At 37.1% G+C, this 19,033-nt stretch overlaps 1 protein-coding gene across 3 annotated transcripts in view; it reads right to left on the reverse strand.

The window, feature by feature from the left end:
• Positions 1 to 19,033, reverse strand: part of LOC108693459 (serine/threonine-protein phosphatase 4 regulatory subunit 1-like) — a 139,159-nt gene that overhangs the window by 83,756 nt on the left and 36,370 nt on the right. Inside the window, exon 1 of one of the 3 annotated variants that reach the window (XM_018202420.1) lies at positions 2,645 to 3,757. The exons of the other annotated variants lie outside the window; for them this stretch is intronic. The gene's annotated coding sequence lies outside the window, so the exon portion shown is untranslated. Of the gene's footprint in view, positions 1 to 2,644; positions 3,758 to 19,033 lie in introns of those variants that run through there. 3 annotated transcript variants of the gene reach the window in all.

The following is a 19,033-nucleotide window of genomic DNA, read 5'->3' on the forward strand; positions in this document are numbered from 1 at the left end:
TCCTCCCTACACTTGTGTTCAGTTTCCCTACCCAGTTAAAACTACATTCGCCATTTCGTCATTTCGCTCAATTATCGCATTATTTTTCTTCACCACAATGACATCTAATACAATGCAATATACTTGTATGATATTATTGTTAAATATTAATGTGGATGAAAACATATAGTGTACCATTAAATAAATTGTTTGCTTCGTGAAAAGTTAGAAAATAAATTACAGACAAAAATCTTAGAATATAGAACTAATAATTTTCAAACCACGAGCGACAAAATTAATATTTCTTCCACATAAATTAAATCTCATACATAAAAATGTAAATAGATAACAAAAAAATGTTTACGTTCATGTGATGTAGATTTTAGTTTGACAGAATTTAATTTTAATGCAAGAAATAAGTTCAATGATATGAGTAGTTTTTAATATTTCAACTTTGAGCTTTCGGTATTCTCTAAAATCTTGAAATACTTTCCTATTTAACTGAAATTGTAGAAACATTCTTTATGAATTTATGATTGTAAAAGTAGCAATCTCTTTATATTTCTAAAAAGAAAGAATAAAGAGAATAAGAAAAGCATTGTTCTACCTACGCAATATAAAAACATAAAATTCAGGAACATATAAGGGACGAGCTCGAAGATTTAGAACATTTTTTCAGCATTTTACGAACATTAGCGTATCATTTATAGAATTTATAGTTTGGATAAACGGAAAAAAAGAATTTCTGTCAAATAAAATCTACATGAAATTACACAAACGTTAGCATTTTTTATTTGTCTACATAATTTTAATCTAATTTATATAAAAGTATCAATTTGGTCGCTAAAAAATTATTAGCAAATATGTGGCCTCCTATTTTCACAGCTGATCGAGAAGCACGTTCGAATCGTGTGGTCGGCGGACTCGTTACCTCCTGACATTTTTATCGGTCCAGCGGCATTTTCGGACGCGTCGCGTCGCATCGCATCACGGCGGTGGACGACAATGAAGTGTATGACTCGCATGTTCGAAAATAGAGAGGCACCGCTGACCCGCACGGAACCGCTGCGTGCTTCAAGATGAAGACGACGACGGAGACGAAGACGGAGACGGAGACCGAGACCACACGATGCTTATCATTATCCACCTTATCGGTCGAGGATTACGTAAGTGTCGCCCACGTCGTTCGCAGTAGTTAAGGGGCTCCGTGGGCGCGGAAAATGAAAGGGCGGTTCAAAGAAGGTTGGAGGATACCTGTGACACGACCCGTACACGCCTTCATGTGAAAGCATGCAGAAGCATTCAGAATTTAAAATATCGGAAGAATTAATTGAGATATCGTTTGATGAAAAATCCTCAAGGGCGGAAAAATGGTTTTATACTTCATGAAAATAACGGAGAGGAAAACATTCAGTTTTACGAGCAAATAGAATTGATTTTCGAGTTTATAAATACACTCCACGAAGTACGAGTATTGAAATTTGAACAAATTTTTCATTTTATCTTAAATTGTTGCTCTTTGCACTATTAAATTCATTAGATCGAAGTGTATTTTAATTTAATTTAGTTTTAATTTTTTTTCTACAGATCGCTGCTGCTCCTATTCAATCGTTAATTTAACTGAAACAATGGAATTAAACAATTTTACTCGAGAAATGTATTAAATTTGACTCAAATTTAGTTTATTATTTACTAAGTGTATATGTTAATATGAACGTTGTTTGCTTTGAAACTAACCACAGAAATGGATTTACATTTCGATACATATTGAAAGTTATAAATAACAAAATGTTATTTAATTCAAGGGATTGGGTTTACCATTGCTTTTGATATCTAACAATATACATGCAAAACATATTTTTGGTCACATGTGAGATTGTAAAAATTTAATCTAACCATTATCATTATATATAATGATTAAGCGAGAAAATATTCGAAAGTTTTAAATCGATAATCTGTGATTTTTGTTTTATTCGCAGATTCTTTAAAATGAAACATAATTTCCACTTTGTTTAAAACATAATTAGAATTCTTTTCAGTTTCACTTTCATGTAATTTCTCTTGCCTCCCTTGTTTCAAAGATCCGGAAACACAACGCACTCTTACTTATTACATCTTAAAAACGTAAGGAAGCTGCAACTGATTGTGATTCACGGCGCATTGCAATTGATTGTGAAACGGATTCAGCATCCGCGACATCGCGATAATCAGCGCGAAGAATTCGTGTTCGCTATTCTTTCGGATCATACAGAAGAATTACTCTCTTCACGTACGTGAAGTTTCTCCTCGTCCTCTGTTAAGCCTGGAGACAGAAAGAGAGAGAGAGAGCGAGCGAGCGAGCGAGCGAGCGAGAGAGAGAGAGAGAGGTGCCGCGATGACAACGTACGGCGCTTGCGAATCCGCGGCGTACCTACTGCGCAGATTCCGTGTCACGCGGTTGCTCTCTACGTCGCGCGGAAAACTTTGCAGTCCGTGGCTGTTCGCTTTCGCGCTCCTTCGTCGAGTGAGCGCCGTCGGGAATTGCGTCGCGTTTGAATTCGCGAATACGCAAACGCGAGCGCGAGGCGAGGAGACCTAACCACAGATCCGCTCACCTTTTTTTTTTTTCTCTTTTTCTCTTTTCGCGTTAATCGGATTTGAACAGGCTTATACTCTTTCTACTCACCTCTGTCTCCTCGCGCGTTCCGTTGTCCTCGGTTCGATCTTCCCGGTTTCCCTGGATGATGGCGATCCTCCGCGCTCATAAACTTCGCGGGTCAATCATCGCGCGTCATCGCGCGTCACTTCGATGCGGTCACTCCGCGCTCCGATTGGCATCTTTTTTCACGCGTGGCACGTGTCCTCCTCTCTCGCGTGCGCCGAACGTCACGGCAATGTACCGCACATCGCGAAATCGGAGTAATATCCGCAACCGTTCGTTTCTACCGAGAAACGCGGTCTTGCTCTTCCGATGAATATCAACGGAGCACATCGGTCGATCCATGGCGCGTGATATTCCACGTTTTCCCCACGTCGTCGAATGTTTTCACTTATTTTCGACGAGCGCGGACGAGTGATCGGCGAAAAGACGTAGAACGACGTGCGACTAATGCGTGATACTCGGTGGACTCGCGTGCGCAGAAGCGAGGCGCGCAACCGACAGACGCAATTCCTGTCGATTGAAGAACAACAACGACGACGACGACGACGACGACGATGATGATGACGATAACGGTGACGGCTAGGACGACGACGGCAGCGGTGGCGCTGGCACACACATACACACACTAGCCTCTCCTCGTATTGCACACTGGGTCGCCCGGCTTAGCACATCGCGCGGTTAAAATGGCCGCGCGAGTATATATCTCGTTTTCTCTTTCTTTTTTCGTTTCTCTCTCTCTCTCTCTCTCTCTCTCTTTTCCACCGCGTGTGTACATCTATCCTCGGCTCAGGCAAGATGACTCGACACCGTCATCTTCCTCATCATCGTCGTCGTCATCTTTGTCGTTGTTGTTGTTGTTGTTGTTGCATTGTCATTCGCGAAATCACGTCGCGAACTAGCGCGAGATAAATGTGAGACGTTGAAGAGGAAAAAAAATAAAAGGACAGACGAGAGAGGAGTGCGCGAGCGCGCGCGCGCGCGCGCGCGCATGCAAAACGCAACGACGATGCGTACGTACGTAATACAGCGGCGAGTATAGTAGTAGACACGCGCGAGAAGCCGCGTGGGACTCTGCCGCGAAAGCGGACGCCACGCCGCGCGTCGACGGAACGGCCCGAGGAGATGCGACGCAAGCATGCCGGGAACGCCGCGACTGGCCATTGCCAGAACTACGAGAGTAAATAACGGGCCGACGACGGTGAGTCGCTGAAGGGGAGAGAGAAGGGGGAGGGGGAGAGGGGGGGAGTGCGTACTCGGAGCGCGCCGCTCCGACCGAGCGAGAAACGCGAAAAAGGGGGGGACGGAGGGGACAGGGGAGACATCTCGAGAGTGCGTCGGGCCAAGTGCGCGAGTGTCGTCACATCCGGTATTCGGGGTGGCGCTGTACCGGGGCCGACGCGGGACGCGTACACGTGTGAGTGCGTACACGCACGTATACTTACGTATACGCGTGTGCGTACCGCGATAAAAACGGCCGTGGTGCACACGTAACCGACGCTCCGTGCGTGTCTGCGAATTGCCGCGTGGAGAGCGAGTACGGCGTAATACGACGACAAGGCGACGGCGACGATGTAAAAGACGAAGACGAGGAAGACGACAAAGTGACGACGAGTCCTATGCGAAGAAAAAATACTTGGTTTTCGTAGGATGAAATTTTCATTGGAAAATATTCTGCAATCGCGATCGACTTCCTTCTTCTTTTCTCTTTTCTGTTTTCGCGCATCTTTGCTTCATAATGAATAAAGACACGCGGTATCGACAATCAGAATATTTGAATTTGCTGTATTCCATGTGGACCTTCGTTTCGAAACGAAAATACGCGCGTGAATGTTACAATCACATCTTTATAGAATTGAGTGAATATAAAAAGGATACATCAGTGTTCTTTTCTGAATCTTTAATATATAAAACTACCGTATGCTTGAAACTTGGAATGCGACACTTTCATAAATTTCTATATTTCCTTCCCGGAACTGTCACGCTTATCGATTGCTTCGAGAGGAGAAGCTTGAATATAAAGTTTACTACTTTTCTCTTTTCAAAAAGTAAATATGGAACTTTTTGGCGATCGAAAATTATTTCTGATATTTATCGGAAGTAATATTTCAATATCTCCGACTCGAATATTCATTTCTAAATTTGCAAATTGGCGTCAGTGACGATTATTAGTAATTAATATAATTGAAAAATTGACCTCGAAGTTATCGTTCATTATTACTGTGGGAAGTACCGATTTTGTTGCTCGGAATTATCACGGATTATTGCCGATGAAAGACCTTGAATGTTTCGATGGTCTATATGCGGTCACGTGGTTGGCGACATCGCGAACACGCGGCAGTTACCGTATGCGAGAATCGATTCGATTAGAGTGAAACATTCAACTTTTTTCACCTCACCGAAACCTTTCAATTAGAGTTGGCTATCGACTTTTCCGATGCTAAATAAAAAGTATCGACGTTTTTTCAGATGAAAGCTCAAAGATATTTTTTATATTTATGTTGTTTTTCACAGATTAAATGTATGGATTGAATGTGTAATTTTTTATTTAAAGATATACCTTCAAATTATTCTAATATTTTTCATGTAAATTATACATTTGTACATAATAATAATAATGTGCTAAACTTTCTGTTTTGTCCTCTTAATAAAGTCGAATTTCTTTCACATATTTTTCGATTAACATTATTCCCTCTTTTCATAACTCTAAATAGTGAAATCTTACTCTTAAAAATTGAGTCATTCTTTTTCGACATCGTCTCTCAATTGTCACTCTTTAGAAATTTCAGAAAACTTATCTTACGTTCCTTTTTGTTAATTTGAAATTTTTACAAAATCTTTTTCACAAATCTCAATTAATTCTTTCTATTTTGAATTTTTATTATCTGAATTTTCCCGGATACACATAACATTCATAGAATTGTTTTTGTACCAAGTTTACGATAAAAACGGCTATTCATACGGTCAAACAGACGTGTAGGCGTCCTAGAATCATCCCCGTGTGATCTCGTCGAGATGATCATTTCGCGATGACGTTCGTCGGGACGCCCAACGTTGATGTCCGGACAACCGCACGAGGATTCGTTTTCTCATCGATGCCGCAAGTTATTATTGTTCTCGATGAACGACCTCGGTGCTCGTGGCTTCTACGTAGGTAGGTAACGTGATGTGTGACGTAGACCCGTTGCGGCCCGCTCGCGTCGACAGACGTCACGCGTCGTCGTGGCGACTGGAGCGATTCTCGATAATTTGACTTTTTAACGAGCCTCATCGACGCAATTCAGGATTTGCAGTTCACTTCTTTGCGATAAACGTGCCAAGAAATAAAATAAAGGTAATATGCGATCGGCTCGAATATTATTATTGTATGACTGGACGATTCAAAATTCCTTTTTTACTTAAATAAAAAATATATTGCTTTAATATAATTCAAATATTGTTTTTTTCAGTTGTCTGCAAAGAGAATTTTGATGAGAATTTAATATTGAGTTAATAAAGAGCTAATGAAAAATAAAGAATAACCTTAATTTTTCTATAATTAGATTAATTTTTCTACATTTATCTTAATTTTTCTATAATAATAAATACGAAATCATTATACCAAAATTGCATTAAAAAATCCATTAAAGAAATTTTATATATATATATAAAATTTTAATGATTCAAACATTCAAAATGAAAACTTTTGTTTTTTTAGTTATGTCATTATTGCAGTAAATAAGTGACATTTGCATCACATATTATATTATTTGATGAGTATTGATTAAACGTTATTTAAAATCGCTATAATAAAATGAATTTCAGATCATTAATAAGAGATCATTATTTAGCTTCAATAAATAATATGTATCTTTATTTAATGAAAATATTCAAATATGTAGTGCTATTCCCTGAATAAAGATTCATTACTGCATTTTACTTTCCGTTTGTTTTATCTTGCGCATGACGTTTGCATCGCGACGATCCGCATAATGTCGTTATAATCGCGAGTGCGATATGTTTGCGTTAATTAAACAAAAAATTTTCAACTCGCTCCAGAGCACAATTCTATCTTTATTTGTCATTCTAGTGCTCATTTATCCTCCGAAACTTTTGCTGTACGCATTTTTCAAAAAAATTGGAAAAATTAATAATTAGAAATAATTAGCAATCGTGAGTTGATCAAGTAAATTCATCACGAATAAGAAATATCCGTTTCAATTATATATAATTATATTTTTACTTTACAACGTCATCAAATTTTTCCTAGAAATATATTCATGGCTTTAGCACAAAGAGCACAGAAAGAGCAAAAAATGGAATTCATAAGAATTTGTTGACGACTCATCATGAATGAAAAGGATAATTTTCTACTTATCTTTAAAAAAAAAAAAACTTTCATAATTACTAGAAATGAATCACAAATTTTCTTAAAATCTCGCTCGAGTGACTCGCAATCTTGGTTTCGCCGAACTTGAAAATAGTAATATCACGGATAATAAAGCTGCGTTACGAAACAATGAGTTGATCTATATGCGTGACATAATGTCGCAAGATCGCGAGTTGTAGAAGGATAAATAGGTGAGTGAATGGTGCTTCCAAGTAATTCGATGATTCAAGAAATCTCTCACGTATGAACTGAACAACTCGATTGAATTACTAGATTGGATGACTAGTAGATTAGCAGAAAAATCATCCTAGATTAACAAATTTATCTTATGAATAGTTGCATGAATGAAGCATAAATGATATTTTGAATGAAATGTGACAAAAGTTCTAGATCAAGAATTTACGAATATAGTACACGAGATAATTACATAATAGCGAATGATAACATGCCTTATCCAAATTTAAGATTATTCGCTAAATGAATTATCTATTTATAGAATTAGCAGAATGTTTTATAAACGATAACGACATCATCAATTTTAGCATATTCAAGTAAAGCCATCTAACTTAATTTTGCGAGTTTCACAATTAAATGCATATTACATTTTGCAAGCAACCCAAGATAGAAATACTCTCTAAAGTGAAGTTAGAATAATATCGTGATCGGCGCAAACTACGAATAATTCCCCTTATCTACGAGGTATATACTTTCGTGACGTGAGTGAATCGCGCGATAACGTCAAATCTACCTATGCGTTTACGATTTGATGCCATTTTATGACACAGTATCATCGTAAATGACGTTTGTTACAATTGTCGTCACTAACGATTTGGTTTGCAAAAAAATTTTTTTGCATTAGCGACAAGTAATTTCAGCGGAAATGATTGTCTAATGTTACTAGCAGAAAATATAAAATACACACAGATAAAAAGAGAAAACCAACATAGTTGCTATTTGAATTATGCAATTATCTATCCGACAAAAAATTATACAATTTTTCGAACTGATTTTCTATATAATCGTACAATTCGAGATAATTTCGAGAATTCTCTTTCCTTACTCAATTTTATAAAGATTACTATTTTAGCACTTAGAAATATAACCCGTAAGTCTCGATCACATTTTGAGAAACATCGAATCATCAGGAGAAAATTTCAAACAAAATTATTTTTACGGATGAAGAGTTATTTTTATAGACACAGCTTTCGAACGCATGTTGTTTGTCGTAATCAGCTGTACAGTTTAGAACGTATTCGATCGTTGGTGAAGTGCGGAGAGAAGCAAGAGAAGAGAAAGACGAAAAGTTATGAACGGGCCACACGGAGGACAACAACGACGGCTGAGCGGAAAGGAGTATTTTTAGCGATTACACATTGTTTTGTTGACTGCTTCGGACGACATTGAATCGTGTGGAGACTTCATATGGTTAACGCAGCGATCTTGTGCGTATACATTACAAACGCAATACTCGTTTTTTCGTGAGAAATCTCGACTATAGGCTTGCCGAATAATTCCTTTCGAAGAGTACACTGAGAGAAATGATTTTGATAGAAACAAATCAAGGGAAAACAAATGTGTTTCAATATTAAATCAATATTTGTTAAAAAAAAAACGATCGATTTGTTACGATTGCAAATTAATTCATCAATGTAACAAATAATCAATAGTATCGCTAGCAAATAAGACTCATATATTAGGTGTAGTAAAAAGAAATCCATTATTTTTGCATGAAATTGAATGGAAAAATAATGAATTTCTTTTTACATATCTAATATATATGTATAAAAATCGTAAACGACTGCAGAGTCTCAAATATTAAGAAATTGACTAATTCTAGTCAAGTATTCTCCCTATATTTGACTATGCTTGGTCAATACAGTTTCCTACGACTTAAGATTTCATGATCATTTATGATTTCTGTGTAAACGAATCTAAATTATACGTTTCGGCTACATTCTAGCCATCTTTAGTGATATATGTTGAGTTATACGTTGAGTCCTTCTGCACTTTGTCACTATCAACGTACAGCAATTGTACAATTGCTGTATTAACAACATAATTGTTACTCTCAACATCACTGAAGATACATATTTTGACATATATATATTTTTTATCGAAATAAAACGCAGGAATTACCTAACGCGTATTTACACTCTCAATTGCCCGTTCTTTAATTACTTACGTTTTGTTAGTAATAATGATAACAGGATCTAAGAAAATTTAAAATTTTTGAAAGACGCAGTATTCACGCTCTTACGCTCTAATCTATCATTTTACAACATACACCGTTATCATTAACATATGTTAGCTGTGCGATTAAAATTTCAGATGTATGATTAATAGCGTTACCGTTAGTTATACAGAATGAGAAATTACCGAAAGCGTACGAACGTATCTATATAATATGCATAGCGTAATTCCGAGTTCAGCATGTTTCTTTACCCTTCTATTTTGTGCCTCGTGACGTGGGCGGACCCTCCACGAGACGGTTCACAGCATCGCCAGGCGGGTTGCGACCGTTTTCTCAGATAACGAATTCATTCACAACGGATGACAACGACGACGATTCAAGCTCGGCCAACCGGTAAGCGCGACCTTACTGCACGAAGAAACTTGCCAAAGATGGCCGTCAATATTTGATAAAAAATATTGATGCTCTATTTTCGATAGCTCGACGTCAATAACGAAATTAGTTGTGGGCACGAATCGATGTTTTTAAATAATATTTAAAGAAAGCAAGACTAAAATAATTTTATCTATATTTCCATGTCAAAGTAGATTTTTTTTAGATTATTTAATTTATTTTATACGACAAAATGGACAAACGTTTAACGAGATATAATAAAGGGATGATAAATAGGTAGAAAAAGAAAAAGCGAATTGTGAAGTGAGAGTAATATACAGTGTCTGTGTCTATATGGTGGCGGAGCAGGAAGGAAGGGAAAGAAAGAGAGAGCAGTCGATGCGACCCAAATAACACGAACTCCCACGTACAAACCGCGACCAATGCATTCACTTTCAACGTCAATGAATAACCATGCCGAGATTGTCATTTATAGGCCGCCAAACGAATTCGACAATTCGACGTAGGAACAAAAATTTTTCTATCTAGTGAACTGTTACTCACATTTTTAAAATGATGAAATCGTGCACCCGAAAAATCCGTAAAAATTCTATTTCTGAAGACTTACCTGCAACAAAAAAAGAACAAAAAATCGGGGTCAGTGACAAAAAAGGACAAGTATTGATAAAACAAAAATTTCACGGTAGAATCTCCAATCGATCGATTATTAAAAAAAAAAAAAAAAAAAAAAACGAGAGATCGTTAAATTCTCGTTGAGAAATAAATAATTCTCGTGCGGGGAAATATAGAAGGATCATTCATCCATTATTAATATCACTAGTTATTCGCAAGGATTTTCTTTTCTACATTGTCGGTCGCATTTGCGGAAGACCCATTTGGCAGGAGGTGTCTTTGGCATCAATGTTGCAGCCGGCGTGCCAGCTTGTCGAGATCAGGACAATGATCTCGTGTCATTGTCCGATAGCCCGTCGTCCTCTGATCTCCGATAATTTCACAATCTTTGAAACCATCACGCGATCCTGTCTTGACATATTACAGCATCTGGATCGATTTTAAATTAATTCTCGCTTTACTCTTCCCTCCTTTTTGATGAAGTAAATAAAATGATGTTGTTGCAAGTCAATTAAGAGTTAATATCGTCTACATCAATCATCCTTATATATACAGTATTATCCATATCAAACATCTCGGATTATGTGATTAATTGCTAGAAAATAGATATAAATAGATTTTGCAATTCATTCTGTTACAATAAAGCTGAACAGTTAATCAAGAAATGTAAATTGAAAAAACATAGAAAAATCTAAGAGTTTTGACGGTCTATTGCATCACGTAAGTCGATGCGATGTGATTAATGAAAAATTATGTGTACAAAAACGGAAAAACAAAATATGTAGATTCTCTTGCTTCCGCAATCATAGTTCAGTCCATAGACATGACAAAAAATCCTCTCAATAGCTAATATGTTTGATTAAATATCGGTCAATCGAATTTTTTTCCTATTATCGTTTCGTGCTGCGTGTTACGAATGGATTCGCTCATTAAGGATACTCTGTAAGTATATAGGAGAGCATCTGAAGGCTTGTGCATCTGTCACCTGGCGCTGCCATGCTTCCCTCAGCGCGTGTCCTGACTCACTCAATAATTGCGCAATGTTCATCGTCATCTTCATTATGAATCATCGTCATCGTTTCTACAAGAAGCTCAATCATCTTACGTGCTAATTATGTGTTAGGTAGACAAATTCGTGTCTCATGATTATTTAACGTGCCCTGCCTTCCGAGATCCCATCGAAACAGGGAAACTGTCCAGTCTCTCAGACTCTTGCCATGAAATTTATATAGCTTGAAAAAAGAACTTCATATTTTTTACACATAATTTTTCTCATTAAAATTATATTCGGATAATGTCAGGTGTCAATTAAAAATTTATTTATTTTTTTGAAATTTTTTGATGAAAAAAAAAACATCAACAATTTTTTCCAACAAATCTAATTATAACACTTATCTACAAAATTAATTATCGGCAGATTAGTATTCAGTTTGATTTTAAATCTGGATTGTGAGGTACGATTTAAATATGTTCGAATAAGAATAAAACAGATAAAAACGTGCATCATAATTAAACGCAATGTGCAAGAGTACATTGCATCAGCTACTTAATATTGTCCGTCAGCCCGGAAAGAAGAAGGGGGAGAGGGGGGGGGGAAGGAAGGGGAGGAGAAAGGGAGAAGCGGAATGGCTCGAGAAGAAAGTCCAACACACCGAAGGGTTGGCCAGAGTCGAAGGTGATAGAGTGAGAAACCAGAGAAAACGAAGATAGACGCGGAGGAGTAGGAGAATGGAGACAGAGGAGGAAGATGGAGACAGGGAGGCTTAAGCAGGGGGCAGCAGGTGATGCGCCAGGTGGAGGACGATGGCGCGTGCGCCGTTTTGCCCCCCGCCTTCCGGTCACGTGCCCGGGCTCCACAACCCCTCGCCCCATCTCTCTCTTTCTCTCACGTCGCGGTAATCTTTTTTTTTGTTTTCTTTTTTTCCGTTCAGTTTCTTCTTTTTTTCAGAGCCGTCGACTAAGATACTTCGGCACTTTCGTTCGGCCCAAGCATAATAAGTGGCAATACGTGGTAAAAAATGTAAATGGGCTACGCATCGAACAGCCACGCGACTCTTAACGATCGTGCCGAAATTCAGCGAATGTTACGAACACCCTTTACAGAGCAATTATTTAAAAATTATAAAAACAAACTCATTAATTACTTACAAAGATATTTAAGCAAAATTATCTTTAATTAAAAAAAGATAATAAAATTAATTTTTATTGCGCAGTAAAATAACGCACGTCGTTTATTGCATCTTTCTTGCGAGCAATCTCGTCAATTTACCGTAATACACCAAAATAAACGCGCCGGTGGCGAAACGAGAAGCTTGTTTTCCTGTTGCACCGCGGCTTTTGGCGGCAATATGCGTTTCTTGCTTCGCCGGAGACTTAGCAGAACCGACAGATGCCAGTCGGACGGAAAAAGTAAAAAAAGAGCAATGTGGATGGGGGATGAGCCTCCGCTGCTCGCACGACTGTCTGCGCGGTGTCGATTATCTTTTGTATTTATTTGGTCGGGCTTTTATTGCTCTTACTCGTTCGCTTCCTCTTCTCCTCGGGTTCGCTTTTCGTTCTCTTTCGCTCGACCACGAAAGTACATAGAGCGTACGAACGGACAGGAAGTCAGATAACCATCGACCCTTACGCTTGGCGTCTTCGAGAAGCGAGCCCTCCGTTCGAGATTCCTTCTCGCACTCTCGAACTCGTGGCACTTGCATAAACGCGTGCTCGGGGCATCGAAAATATTTATCGGACACGCACTGTATAGCAATCCCTACGAAAATCAATTGATGGATGATTTTAATGCTATACAATATACATTCATTATATTTAAATGTATGTAAACGCAACTTGTTCTTTTAACATATCTTCAAATCAAAATAAGTTTTGGTACCGAGTCAAGTTTATATTTGAATGAGAACTTTTTAATGCAACAACAATATATTATATTATAATAAATTATATTTAATATATTTATATTTCAAAAATTAAAACCAAAAAAATAAATATATACATTTCTTTATATTTAAAAAAATATTTAAAAATACTTTTGAAAAAAAATATAAGACCAACAATATAGGAATAAAAATAAAACAGAATATAGAATTAAATATTTTTCTATAGAATTATTACAATAACTATTACAATAAGCAGAACTAGTGCGCACTCAATGCACATTAAAGCTGTTGTACACTATTTTAATCTAACTATAAAAGGGAGATATCTCTGATAAAATGCCCAATGTGTACTTTATTAAATAGTACAATCAAATTGAATATTTCACAGTTTAATTCGTTTCTATATTTTTATTGAATATCTTTTTATTGAATATATCGACATCTTTATGTCGATTTGTGTATAACGGCTTTAAAGTGCACTGATTGTAAGTGCGCGTTAGATTTGCCGATGAAAAGCGCTATAAATATTCCAAAATTGCGATACAAAGTTGCCTTTAATGAAATTTTCGAAAAGACGAAATGGGCTTCAAATTGCTGGAAGATGACCCGTGAACCAGAGGAGGGTGCGGAAAATAAGTCTATATACCCTGTATATAGACATACGATGCATGGTGCCTGCTGGATAATCACGTGGCGCGTGTGTGTCAGCTGCGATACGACGGTAACTCGGGTTCCTGTCAATGCCGTTTGTACGCACATGAAGGAAGCTGGCTTGAGCGGTTGCTTGTTCATCAATTTCTTTGTCGAAAAAGAGAGGTAGATAGCGGTAAACAGATAGAGAGAGAGAGAGAGAGAGAGAGAGAGAGAGAGAGAGAGAGAGTGCGATGATGAAAAATCAAAAACGTTACAGATGAGAGTAGAATGAGCAGAAAGTCGAGCAATAAGATAGGAAAGGTAAAAAAGTAGGTGTACTGGCATCATATACACAACCTGGCTACCTGCACCTAATCTAAATTTCTCGGTTCCACCCATAGGACCCATCAGGCCAGCACCCTGGAGCGATACACGCGCTGCTACGCGGAAAAGGGAAGAGGAAGAGGGAGGAAAAAGGTGCACGGCACTAAGAAATCACTTCATCGCGGCAGATGCTACCGCGAAGTGTAAAAGGAAGAGAGCAAAGAGAGGGAAAGAAAGGTAACAGTTTGGCCTGATTTTATTCTTTTTTTTTTCCTTATCATGACATGCTCGTGTGGGACTCGAGAGCACGCCAAGGAAAAGTTCATTTATTTTCCTGATTTAATATCCGTGAAGAAAGGCACTTCACAAGTATCTCACAAAAAGATATAGAACTTTCAATTACGATGAGAGGATAGTAGTACAAAAAATCCGAATCTTTGTCTTGTCCGAATTTTTAATATTCAGCGTTAAATATTTTGAGCTAATTAAACTCTCAATTAAAATTTTGAAAAGATAAAGTTTGACTAATTCAATGTACAACTATAATGTTATCTTTTGTATCTTTAAAGATTAGTTTGTAAAATGTCCACATTTTTGTTGTTGTTCATAAAATTGTTTTACGTTACGATAAGTTTTATTATAGGAAGATACAGAATTATGTTGCATTAATTGAAATTCTGGTAGTCAGAAAGATATAAATCATTCAATTAAATCGAGCAAATGTTTTAAGTCAAGCTAACCAGAAATTCAATTATGACAGACAAAATTCTGATTTAATATAATCAGAATTCATTTTGTTTATATTTCTTGTTAATACGTCGAAACATTTTTCTCAATATATTATTCATGTAATACTTAATCTCATTTTTTTATAATTTCTTCTATATTGATTATGACACAGTTCTGTTGATCGAGTTTAGTGACGCATCGATAAAATGATTTTGCAAAATAATGTTGTAATTATGCAACGCGCAAAACAAAATGCTTGGATATGTATAACCTCATTATTACTAACAGGGATCATTAGCCACATACAAAGGTAGTCGCGTGCTCGACATCAATAAACGTGATGGCATACAAGGTGTTTTCGAAAAGACTTGAGTATACATGTCCACCAGCCTGGCTATTTATAAAAGAAGCACAAAACGATGTCTACACAGGAAACTAATATTATATAATCACTATACTTAAAGACTATCTTGACAATAATAAATATATAATATATAATCAATGTACGATATGATTTGACGAAACCTATTTTGTTAATTGAATATGATGAAATTGAATAATGACATTAAAAAAAAAATGAGTATAGATATGATAAAAAGAACAAAATTTTCTTTTAACAAGCCAATTCAATGATGTAATTTTCGCAATAAAGTCATTATCTTCGTTTCTAAACGTAATCTCATCGACGATTTGTATCATTCTAAATGCCCAATTTACGTTAATTTGTTATATTATCTTGTAAAGAGATAATAAAATATTTCTGAGTGGATAGCGACACATGCAAGAGATAACTCCAGTTCATTTAGTAGTTGCGATATAATCAAATTATGCATATTACAGCAGCTGATTAAAACAGAAGATTGATACTCATTAAAAATATTACTTTGATTGTTGATAACACGTGGATTTTATAAATTTATTTTTCTTTCAATTTTAGATACATTGATGACTACCGAATGCGATTGTTTAAATCTGTGCAATTTGATGATTATCCGTTCTCGTTACTGCATATATAATGTTACCATAGACTGTTATTGCTTAATTCAATGTTATTACAGTCTCTTGTGGAGCTTTCTTTGTTTTAGATCAGATCAACTAACCATGATGGAACATAAGGAAACATTATAGTAAGGTGGATGATCGGCACCAGGATTGCACAGATTGCAGGAGAGTGTATATTTATTTAATTTATTTCGTTGAAAATGACTTGAATTGAGTCAAAACAGGTACGAAATTGTATAGAGATTGAGATTAACGAGATATTAATATCTACTATTATATTAGCGCATTAACTATCGCGTTGACTCTTATTTCCCTATGTATTTGTATTTTAATTTGTTAAATATCGAGGAGTCTGATATTGTATTTCTTTTTGTATTTCTATGAAAAATAAGCTTGTAATAAATTATTGCCATACTCATTGATTTTGAAACGAATCTGTCTGTATCAAGTAAGAATTTATATATTCGAGACAATATCAACAGCGAAAAAAAAAGTGAGAGAAAGATGAAAAAGATGGTTAGAGAGACGTGAGAGGGGGATGGAGCAAAATGAAAAAGGAAGAAGACGAGAGAGGAAGCGAGAAGGAAACTAAAGGAAACACATGCCGTGAAGGCTCGTGCCACGACGATCTAAGGCGTATCTCGCGAGCAGTTGCAGCTGCTTCATCGCGCGCGGCACAGCCGTAGCACAAACCGCCCTGCCGAAAGCTTCCCCTTCTGCCTCCGTTCTTCGACGCGTCTCGTTGCGACGCATTTCTCGACCTACGAAGCATGCGGCGCGGCGCCGGAGGGGCCTACTACGTCCTTAAAACGAGCCATCGTCCCCGGGCACCTTCCCTTCGCCGTGTCCGAGAGCTCCTTCCGAGGTCTCCCTCCCCCAAAAACCTCGCTACCGATCACGCCGTACGAGGTGCCGGTCGAAAGGTGGTTAGACGCTTCGAGGGGGAGAGGGTGGGGCGCACTTCGCACCTGGACTCTTCCTTCGTAGCGCGTGCAGAAATGCGAACGTGCATGACGGCGGCGATTGGCCTCTCTTTCTATTTCCCTCTCGCTCTTTCTATTGCAGTCTTCCCGTACCAACGGCAATTAAGAACCTGCCGCGCGATTGTCTTCCTCCGGGTGCAACAAACTGACTCATACCACTGTAATCCACTGTAACCCGCAGTGATACAATCAATCCGTCTTACAGACGGACACCGAATTTTCTTTTAAAGCAAAACACGAATTTTGCCTGAAAATATGTATTTTTTATCATATCCTTTGATAAAAAGTAAAGTTTAAAAAAAGATAATTTGAAATAAACTTCTCAAAATAAATCAGATCCATCAAATGTTTCAGAAGTCAAGTTAAAAAGATATTATAACCGCCAAATCAATTTTTTTATTCTTTTACAACCCATTTACAACCCAACTTATACAACCCATTGAAGGTGACATGAATGCAATCGCATTGAAAACTCGTTCTACTGATATATTTTGGTAGCAGAGTGGCGAACCAAAAGGAAGAGAATGAGAGAATAAAAGAGAGAAAGAAAGAGTGCCAGAAGCTATATACCTGGATTGGACAAATTCGATCGTTGTCGAACATTTGACAGCAATTGGGTAGAGATAAATTCAGTTACCAGGTTTAACGCGAGCCTACTATCGTAACATCGATAACGTCTCTGTTCGTTTTCGAAGAACTGGTTGTAATGTTAAACCCCATCGACTAATGATCAACGAATCGTCTCGGCGAGACGAGATTAGGCGAGAAATCTTTGAACATCTCAAGAAAGTATCAACCAAAGTATTAAAATTTATCAAAAATACATTATACTGTTCTCAATCACGCGAGCAAAAACAAAAGAAGCAAGTAATCACCGGCAAGAAAATGTATAACATTTACAAATTGAATTAAATATTCGGGTTTCATTAAAATCATACACAAATTTTGAATATATTACATTTTTGATATTCAAGTATGTATTGTTTCCTATATAAGTTCTTGTTTAGTGGTTTATTCCTCGGACGCAAACTGTGCGAATTTCCTTGTTAGCAACTTCTCTTCATGTTGTGTCTTTCAGAAAATCTAAGTGATATTCAAAATAACCATCCAAAATTTTTTTCTATCCTGATCTCTCTCTTAAATTTGTTTTATTTCTGAAAGCGATTCTCAAATGATACTCATATTCATTGTTTCTCAGGATAGCCGTTGATAAAAGGTTCGGTTGGACTATTCTTTTATTCTTTAGGAGGATGAAATAACCCGAGAATTCTGTCACTATGACCGAGAGAGAAAAGTAGAAGAGGTGGAGAACGAACACTGTAGAGAAACATTTAGTTGCCGTCGTGTTTAATGCACGTCAAATGACTTTCCCCGTCGTCGTACTTTTCTCTGGAGAAGGTTCTTTAACGTTGTCCCAATCCATAGAACGTTTGCAACGATAACCGATGAAAAATGTTGATCCTAGTATCGCAATAGCATCGAAAAGAAAAATACCGTAAATTCATCGATGTCAGCTTAACGCAAAGAAACGAGGTAAAATGCTTTCTTTTAATGAAATCATTCATTTTCGACAACATATTACCTTTCATTATACTATCTTATATTGTTACAAAATTATTTTATATTGATGATAAATTCAGAATCAAAAGCTATTACTAATATTGGTCATTAAATGTGACATCTACCCTATGACTGTGCTCTTTCATAAGCCATTTCATCAATATTTTTTGTCTACCGAATAACAAAATTTCATTTATCGTACATATAGAAACATCAAATAATAGCACAAAAGTAAATAACTGCATAAATGCATATATTGATGAATAAGAATTTTTTTTTCCTTTTCATGGTTGCTTTTATCTAAATCTTCAAATCAAAGATTGCGTTCAATAAGTAATAGATATGTCAGAATCAAGAGGAAAATCGGCAACCTCGGCAAAAACGTTGGTCGAAGAAATCGTTATTGGGAGGGGGGGGGGGGTTATTGGGGGTTACGTAGATTACCTCGGAATGGGTGTCATTTCCGCGTGGGCGTATGCCGCTCCAAAGGAATGAACAGTAGAAACGATGACAAGGACGACGAAAGGGAGTGTGATTATCTCTCATTGCTCTAGGATTAGAGACGCGTCGATTGCGTCAGACACGACAGCTGGAGGAAATTTTTGAAATTCTAGACGATGTCTATTTCCTATGATTTTCCGGTGAAACTATAGAACGGCGTTTCGATCGTTATCGTATATAATTAGGTACCACCTATTTATTATCGGAGAAATTCTGATTTATATTACACATATACAA

This window comes from Atta colombica, unplaced genomic scaffold, assembly GCF_001594045.1.
Source record: "Atta colombica isolate Treedump-2 unplaced genomic scaffold, Acol1.0 scaffold9, whole genome shotgun sequence".
Taxonomy (NCBI): domain Eukaryota; kingdom Metazoa; phylum Arthropoda; class Insecta; order Hymenoptera; family Formicidae; genus Atta; species Atta colombica.